Below are 9069 nucleotides of genomic sequence, written 5' to 3'. Positions count from 1 at the left end.
CACTGGTCACTGCTGAGGCCTGTATTGGCCTGTGAAACTGTGACACCTCAAAGGGCAAGACAAGGCTACAGCTGAGGACATCTGGCTCCAACCCCAATTAAATTAAAGGAGACTATAACTGCAAGCTCCACACTCCTACAATAAATACCAACCTAAAGATAAGGTAGCTCTCCTGATTGACATAATTGACTACTTGGGAAAATTCTCACAAGGTCCTACTAGATTCCCACATCTTCTTGAGTGTCCCCCTCCTTTGTTTGTAAACCAAATAAATAAATACAGGCTTCCCAGAGAAGTCTTTGGCTAAATTCAGAGAATATTGAAGCTGTAAGAGAGTGGGTCCCTCCTGGAGCTCTGATATTATTTCAGTTGTCTCATTTATTCAAGCCTTCACCATCTACTTACTTGGGAGACTGTGGGCCTGATCAGCCTGCAATAACTAAGGGTTATTTAACCTGATAGGTGTGGTGGTGCACACCTGTAGTCCCAGCACTCAGGAAGCAGAGGTGGAAGGATTGCTGTGAGTTTGATGCCAGCCTGGGCTACATTGTGAATTCAAGGCCAGCCTGGATTACGTAGTGAGATCCTGTCTCAAAAAAAACAAAACAAAACAAAAAAACAAAAACACCAAAAAAAAAAAAAACCAAAAAAAGATTCACATAAGGTACATCTATAGACAAGTAACTTCTTCTTCAATGGCACCCTCTCAAAAGACAAAAAACTTGGATAAAAGTTCTTTATGTCATAAAATAATATAAAAGCTATTCTACACTAAGGTAAATACTTCAATGTGTTTCAGGTAATGACAAAGCCTAAATGTCATTATAGTCATTATGGTGAAAGGTTATGTTGTCTTTTATCTCAAGTTTTCTATGTAAAACTCTACTATGTAAAACTTTTATAAACTTAATCTGTTAACATTCTGCAGAGATTCAACTTTTAAGAAAACCATGATTAATAAAAAATTAATAGTTCTCTGGTCATGCTACATATTTCAAGGTGCTCGATAACTAGATAAGATAGTTAAACCTACTGCTCCAACTATAATAGTGGTATAATTTACTTTTTAGGTGTTCCACAACTGAGGTTTAGAGACCAGAGCTAAAAAGATAACTGGGCTAAGAGGACAGCCAATAGTTTGGCCCTGGTCCTCAAAGGTCAACAAAGACCCAGGATATGAGAGGACCTTTTCTATAGGATACCACATCTTTGATGAGTCACCCAGCCTCCTGAGCAAGGAGATTGGTAGAGTCCACAGGACAAGAATAAGTAACTACTCTGAAGATAACAATATGCAATATAACAACAATTGTTGATTTGTTGATTTCCTATCATTTTGTTTTCATCAATTTTTTTTTTTTTTTGGTACTAGGATTTGAACTCAGGACCTTGAGCTTGCTAGTCAGGCGCTTATGCCACTGAGCTATATCCCCAGCCCTATTGTCTTATTTTGAAATTCTGATTGTTTTAAAATTTTTTTCTATTTTTTATCCTCTTAAAGAAAAGAATCAACTAATATACAGCATGCTAAAACAGATAGTCACAAAAACAGAGCCTCAGGGCTGGGGATTTAGCTCAGGGGCACAGTGCATGCCTGGCAAGCCCGAGGTCGTGAGTTCAATTCCTGGAAAAAACCAAAACCAAAACCAAAAAACAAAACAACAACAACAAAAAAAAAACAGCCTCCCATGGTTCCACAGGGAGCCCCATGGTCAAACAAGACAGTGACCCATGCTGGCAGCTGACACCAATAGAGGAGCTGAGACTTTGTACATGGCTCCAAGAATAATCCCTAAAGAGCCTTAACTGACCTTGCTACGTAGCATGAGGTTAATTTTGATTAACACAGGTCTCACTTTAACTTGGTCTTAAACAGCTAACAAAAAAGTATAGCCACAAAAATATAAAAAAATAATAGAATAGTAATATAGGCTAGGTAAAAAAACTGGGCTCCACTCATTAATTCCTGCTGTCAGTCTCCAGCTACGCCTGTAACTGACCACTGTTACGGTTCAATGAGTCTAAGAAGCTACAGTGGAAGCTATAAAAGCTCAGCAAGAATCTTTAAATTCCTTAGCTGAAATTGTCCTTTAAATGCACCGTTATGCTTTGTGTCTAGATGTCCCGCCAGAGCCTCATGCAGTCATAAGCCTTTTTCAGAGGTGGCTGAATCTAGAGTGTGTGATGCTGGGATTAAGGGTGATCAGGTCATTGATTGGTTTGTCATCACCCGAATCCCTGCAGCCTTGATAGGGTATAAAATGGACAGAAAGACGCTGTTAAGGTCGGCTGTTGATTTGGCTGTCTTCTGCCCACCATGGACTCTTCTGTGTGATGCCCCTCTGCCATGTTCCACCTTGCCCTGGAGCCAGCCACTTATGGACTGAAACCTCTACAAAGTGTGAGGTGAGTAAACCTTTCCTCCTTTAACTTTGGGTGTTGAGTATTTTGTCTCAGCAACGAGAAAAGTAACTAAGACAAACATCAAATTCTCCACCTTCCTATAGCTAAGACTGGAGGGACTTGTGACAAAGAAATATCAGATTTAGGCCAGGCATAGTGCTGCATGACTGTAATCCCAGCACTCAGGAGCCTGAGGCAAGAGGATTCCTGCAAGGTTGAGGCCAGCCTGGGCTACATAGTGAGTTCAAGGCCATTCTGAACTGCATAGTGAAACCCTGTCTCAAAAAGACAAGAAATATCAGACTTATAGATAACCTCAGTCAGTAAGGGCTAAGAGACAGCTGGTTAAAATCACTACCCCAGCCCCTCAGGGGCAAGTCTAGATATGGCTCCTTTCTCCGAACTGTCTTTCCATTCTAATATTCATGCTTTGGTCATATGTGGTTTAATCTCTTCAAAAGGTTTATTATTCTTACCTAGAGGGTCCCAAATTCCAAATGATCACACAGATAAAGCCAGTGACAAATGTGCAAACTCCTTTTACTGGGATCCACTAAGTCAACTTATAAAGAGAGCTCACACCTGCTAAATGGCAGCATAACTTCTCCCCAAGTCCCTTTAGCAAAGGCCCCTGACTATGGTCTCCCCCCCACTGATTCTTCTCAGTGCAGAGCAGCGAGATTGCTGGGGATATAGCTTAATGGCACAGTGCCTGCCTGGGAAGCATAAGGTCATGAGTTTGATTACCAATTAGAAAAAAAAAAGCAGTGAGATTGAAATTTTACCCATTCTCCCCTAGCTGAAGTTAGGGATAGCTCTTTGGAGGGGACAATTTTATAGGTAAGTTAGATAGAAATTAATACACAGTCAGAGAGGAACTGGGCTTTCAAAGCACTCAGCCAAAAGAATAAAAACATCAGAATTGTGGCCGGAGGCACATGTGAAGACCAGGCCTCAAAATAAAGATATAGCGGCCAGGCCTGCACGCCTCCTGAGGGATGAGCAGTAACTCAGAAGTACACTATAATTAGCACCACCTGGACCAGGAAGTCCAGAGAGGCATCAGTCCCCAGGTGGGTGATGAGAGCATCTGGACCCATCCCTTCCCAGAATGCCTTTGTTCTTTCCATGTACCCTTGCTGCGTGACCCGCTTCCCTACTGGATCAATATTTTCTAAGCGGCTCTACTTGTAATCCTATAGGTTGATTATAATTTGACCCCCCCCATTGTACCTATATGATGGGTCGTGTGGGTACAATGGTGACATCACTGAACACTGGAAAACACTTAGACTCACACTGTGTAGAATAAAAAGGAATACAGAAGACAAATTTGAGAAATGCATCAAAAAGATGGTGATGCTTCAGAGATAACTGACCTAGGCCAGGGTCACAAACTCAAAACCAGGCAGGTGACATAAATGAGTGAATGGTCTGCAAAAAGCACAAGAGGGACCCCGGGGATAGAAAACGCACATGTCACAGCCAGAGTGGTGTCCCTTTCAGGGTGGCTGGCACTCAGCAGGTGAGAAGAAGGACTAGTTCCTCTGGGTTTCCACATATTCCAGAGAAGCCTAAAATCCAGACTGGAAAGCTAGATTTTATGTGAAATCCAATTTGTGCACATTTCCTACCAGGATTTTTCTTTTTTTCTTTCTTTTTCTTTGGAGACAGAGTCTCACTATGTAGTGTAGGCTGGCCTTGAACTCACTTATGTAGCACAGGCTGGCCTCAATCCACAGGGATCCTCCTGCCTCAGCCACCCAAGTGCTAGGATTACAGGCATGTGCAGTCATATCCTTCCTGCCAGTATTTTTCAGTTAAAGCGAATGGATTCATCTTGTACAGGACAAACAACACACATCTGGATGACTTGCTCCAGGGCTTCCAGCTGTGACCTCTGGGTTGTAAAGACAGCATGGTGCCCAGTGAGAGGATAGAGGATGGTGTCAGTGTGTCAGTAATCTGCACCTGGCACCAGTGCCCCTTCTTGCCCTGGAAATTCCCAGCCAGCCATAGTCAGGGCAGCTCTCTCTGGCAGTTTCTAGCCATGAAACCTCAACCCCTTTTTTTGTAGTACTGAGGATTGAACTCAGGGCCTTCCAGACTCTAGGCAAGCATTGGATCACTGAATCACAACCCCAACCCTTTTTCTTATTTATTTATTTTTTTGTTTTGTTTTCAGTAAGTTGCTCAGTATTTTTCTTTTTTGGGCTTGAACTTGCAATCCTCCTGCTTCAGCCTCCCACGTGACTGGGATTACATGCATGTGCAGTCATGCCCACCAACTGGGTCCACTTTTAAGTCTGAGTTTAAAAGGACAGTACCTTCAGAGACAAAATCAAAAAAGGATCATACACCTAACTGCTCCAGGTGAGAAAACATTTCAGCACAGCTCCCTAATTTGGAGCAGGTAGATTCACTAATTGAGTATAACGTCAAGACCAACATTGGCATTTGGGAATGAACAACCTGACAAAACCATGTGCAGGCTTCTTTTCTCTTTTTTTTTTCTCTCTTTCACCATGCTTTCTTTTTATTAGCCATGTGGCCTTTTGCTGTTTCTAAACAACCATCCCAGACAGTGTCTATTTTGCACTTGTAATGTGTTGGTGTTTAGTGGAATTTCGCTGACATTTTCCCAAGCTATTCAACAAACGTTATCTTAAGGCCTCCTCAGGAGAGCTCCATGAGATACAGGTGGCAGATGATAACCCTGAACCCAGGAAGGGAATTTGAGTGCAGTAACTGACAAGAATTACTTTGCATGTGACTCAGGAAACAAAGCCAGGACCTCTGGCATGGAACCTTGCCCCTCAATAACTTCCCAGAGAAGTGGAGCAAATCCTTGAAAGACAGGAAAACCCCAGCAATCAGGATGACCTTTACTTCTCCACAGACACGGGTGCCTCGCGAGCACTCCCAGCTCCTACCAGCTCTGCTGTGCTCTTTCCAGCAGTGCCCCTGCTGTTCTTCCCAACCGATTTCCCTGCGCTGACGTCTGTGATCTTACTAGTCCATCCCACCACCTAGAAGCCTGACCCCCACCAAGAGGAGCAGAAGGTCTAGGAGGAACTAAAAGCCAGGGAACTTTGAACAGCCTTTGGAAGCTACCTCTAGTGCTTATTATAAAAACTTGTCAAAGAATAACACGGATTAAGATGGCTATCTAATTGTGGTAAAGTCACACTGGGAAACGTTCAAAACTGCAAGGTGTAGATAAATATTTAACTGGAATCCAAAGGTCTCTCTCCTCCCTGATTAACTGGGCAGGTAATGACATCTTTGATAATAGCACAGGGAAATCTATGACTGTCTGACAGTGAGATGCCTACTAGCTGGTGAGCTGGACTACTGAAGGACTGACCAGGGGATCTTACACAAGGGCCTGGCACATGGTAGATACTCATAGATACTCAAAGAATGCAAGCCGGGGGGCTGGGGATTTAGCTCAGCGGCACAGCGCCTGTCTGGCAAGTGCAAGGTTGTGAGTTTGATTGTGAGTACCAGAAAAAAAAACAAAAAACAAAAAACAAAAAACAAAAAACAAAACAAAACAAAACAGAATGCAAGCCTGGATTGGTGGCACACACTTGTAATCCCAGCACTCAGGAGGCTGAGGCAGGAGGATTACTCACTGCAAGTTCCAGGTCATCCTAGGATACATAGGGACTTCAAGACCAGCCTGAACTACATAGCAAGATGTCTCAAAAAAACCAAACCAAACCGAACCAAATCAAGCCAAACCAAGACAAAATAATGAGCCAGCAGAGAAGGGTGGTTAAAAGTCATGCAAACGGATAATATCACCCAGTGAGGAAATTTAAATTTGTAGTGAGGCAAGGACTCTTTTCAGCTTTTGCAGTTTAGTTATAATGTTTTGTAGTTTAGTTATAATGCAGTCATGAATTAAAGTATTCTCCACAGTGGGTCTTTCCCACTGATCTCTGTCTACAGTCTTTATTCTTAGAGAATCACTGTTATTGTTAAGTAACCTTTCTGGGGCACCTATTTAAATAGAGTAAGAAAGCTTGCTTGGAATCAGCAGATTTTATTTAGATTTGTCAAACTTTAGTATGTGTAAGAATCACCTTTAAAATGTCATGCCCAGAAGCCAGGCATGGTGGCACCCTCCTGTCATCCCAGCACTCAGGAGGATTGTGAGGAGTTTGAGGCCAGCTTGGACTACATGGGGAAAACCTGTTTTAAAAATAAATACGCAGAGCTAGGTGTGGCGGCACACGCCTATGCTCCCAGCACTTGGGAGGCTGAGCAGGAGGATCATTTCAAGTTTGAGGTCAGCCTGGGCTGCAAAGTGAGTTCAAGACCAGCCTGAACTGCATAGCAAGACCCTGTCTCAAAAAGACAGAAAAAAAAAAAAAAAAAAAAAAAAAAAAAAAAAAAAAGTAAGTAAATAAATAAATGAGTCGCACCTGTAGAAATTTGGACCCAGCAGGGCTGGGAAAAGATGGAAGGTCTGTGTGTTCAGTAAGCACCCCAGAGCTCCTCCACATGGAGATGTGGGGTTGGAAAGAGGAGAGGGGTCAAAGGCTCCGTCACAGGGCACTGCCCGCTACAGCTTGTTTTTTTTGTTTGTTTGTTTGTTTGTTTTAAGTCTAAACAGTTTTCCCATCTCCTCTGCTTGACAGTGATTCCTTTGAGACGCAAATTAAAAAAGAGACAACAGGAAAGGTGATCCGCTCAGAGCTTTCACCTGGTGCCTGGGCTTCCTTTGGTGTTACATGTAGTCACCGAGTTCGAGGAGTTGAATGGAAATTTGGATCCAGAGGAGAAAAGGATTCAGAAGGGAACTCACTAGGCGGGAGTCCCTGGGGGTGAAGCTGAAGACCTAATCCAAGATGCCCACAGCTCTGGAGAGGTGGGAAGTGCTCAAGGAGGGAGCGAGGTGGGTGTTCATTCCAACCCAGAGGGTCTGCCTGGGCTCCTGTTGACCCTGAGGGAGGTGACATCGCATAAGCACTGGATTCAGGGCCTGAGCTAGAGAAATCCAAACACTGATCTGAGAACAAGGTTTCTGCTTTGCTTGTTTTTTTTTCCAAACTAGCAGAGATCAGGTGCTCACTGGGTTTTGGAGGGGTCCAGGAAGGCTGATGTGACATGTGACAGTGGGAAAATGCAGGCTGCCACGTGTGGGACTTGAGGAGTGGGCCAGGTGTCAGCTTTAGGAGCTGGAGGCGGGACAGAGAACAGGGATGTGAGTGTGTGACATTACTCGAGGTTTCAGGACATCCCTGCTATCCGACCCTAGAAGCCCTCACAAGCCCGTGTGCAGGACATACCTACTGCCTTTCTGCCAGAGTCCCCATCACACAGGACACAGCCTGCTGCCTGAGAAATAGTTATAAAGATGGCGGCTTGTCCAGGCAGCACATTGCCCTGTTCTGAATAGCAGGGCTGGATCTCTGGCTAAAGGGTAAGGTGAGACCACTATGCTTTTTGTTTGTTTGTTTGTTTGTCTTGTCTTTTTGAGACAGGGTCTCGCTATGCAGTTCAGGCTGGACTTGAGCTCACTTTGTAGACCAGGCTAGCCTTGAACTCACAATGATCCTCCTGCCTCAGCCTCCCAAGTGCTGGGATTACAGGCATGTGCCACCACGCCCAGCTCGAGATCACTATGTTTTAAAAGCTTCCTGGGAAAATCAGTAATATATACAGAGACAAAACGTGCATATTATCAGAATAGATAACATTGCGGCTGCTTGAGCAGTTATACCTGTCCCTAAAGAGAGAAAAATGTCAGTAAAGATCTAGTCTTAACAGAGATTGATTTCTTTAATAAAAGTCAAGGCTCTGCAGGAAAATCCTTATAGCATATCAAAGTCAGTTTTGTGAATATATAAAATGGAAAACAATGTTAAAGCTTAGGAGAACCCAAAGCTAAAAACCTCTCCTGCTGCATAGTGAGACCCTGTCTCAAAAAGACCAAACAAACAAACAAATAAACAAAAACCCGCCTGGGCTGAGACAGTGTGTTAAGTATCCTTCCAGGGCTTTGTAATGCATGTTTGTTGTGTTCAGTAGTTTAGTTTGTTGTAAGAATAACATTTACTGTATTCTGTGAAGGAAAAAAGTACCAGGGAGTCAATTTTGACCTTAGGATATACAGGTGTAAATCCTGGAAGGGGCACATGCCATAGAAACTCAGTGAAACCCAAATAAACCCTCTTGCTTCACTCGCTTCTGTCACTGCTGGTACTGCAGAGGTCCCGTCTCTAGCTGTGTGCCCCTGTGACTCTTTTACAGATACCACCACCCATGCAGGGTCACACTGGCAACATGGCCTGTCTTCCTCTCCAGAGCCAGAGGCCATGTTTGTCTACCTCAAATTTGCTAAAGCCAGGGACCCTACACTCAGGTCTTCAGAGTATCCAGTGGGTGACCTCTTGACATCTGTGGGCCAAAAGTTCCACCCTCAAATCATATGAGTGAGCCTATTTTCTGGACATCTGCCCAGTGAAGAGCTACCAATTGGATTGCAGTGGGCAGATTTCGATTATTTCCTTACCTCCAGTCACCTCTCCCTGCCCTCACACCACCTTGCTTCTCATTTCTTGAAGAACCTGGACCTTGTCCTCTCAGAGGCGGGTCTGAAACTCTGTCTCCTGTCTCCTCATACCTGGCCACCTTGTCAGTAGACTCTTTTTT

General features: G+C 43.8%; 1 long non-coding RNA gene across 2 annotated transcripts in view; it reads left to right on the top strand.

Moving 5' to 3' along the window:
• The first annotated feature begins 2367 nt into the window (after positions 1-2367).
• The window catches only part of LOC106150350, a 9639-nt gene continuing 2937 nt past the window's right edge, over positions 2368-9069 (top strand). Inside the window, exons 1-2 of one of the 2 annotated variants that reach the window (XR_001237118.1) lie at positions 2368-2406; positions 7053-7309. This is a non-coding gene — a long non-coding RNA (uncharacterized LOC106150350). Of the gene's footprint in view, positions 2407-4604; positions 4777-7052; positions 7310-9069 lie in introns of those variants that run through there. The other variant, XR_001237119.1, reaches the window with a different exon arrangement.

The sequence above is a fragment of the Chinchilla lanigera genome, unplaced genomic scaffold, assembly GCF_000276665.1.
Source record: "Chinchilla lanigera isolate Chin_1 unplaced genomic scaffold, ChiLan1.0 scaffold00073, whole genome shotgun sequence".
In the NCBI taxonomy this organism is placed as follows: domain Eukaryota; kingdom Metazoa; phylum Chordata; class Mammalia; order Rodentia; family Chinchillidae; genus Chinchilla; species Chinchilla lanigera.
This window is presented reverse-complemented; position numbering and strand designations above follow the sequence as displayed.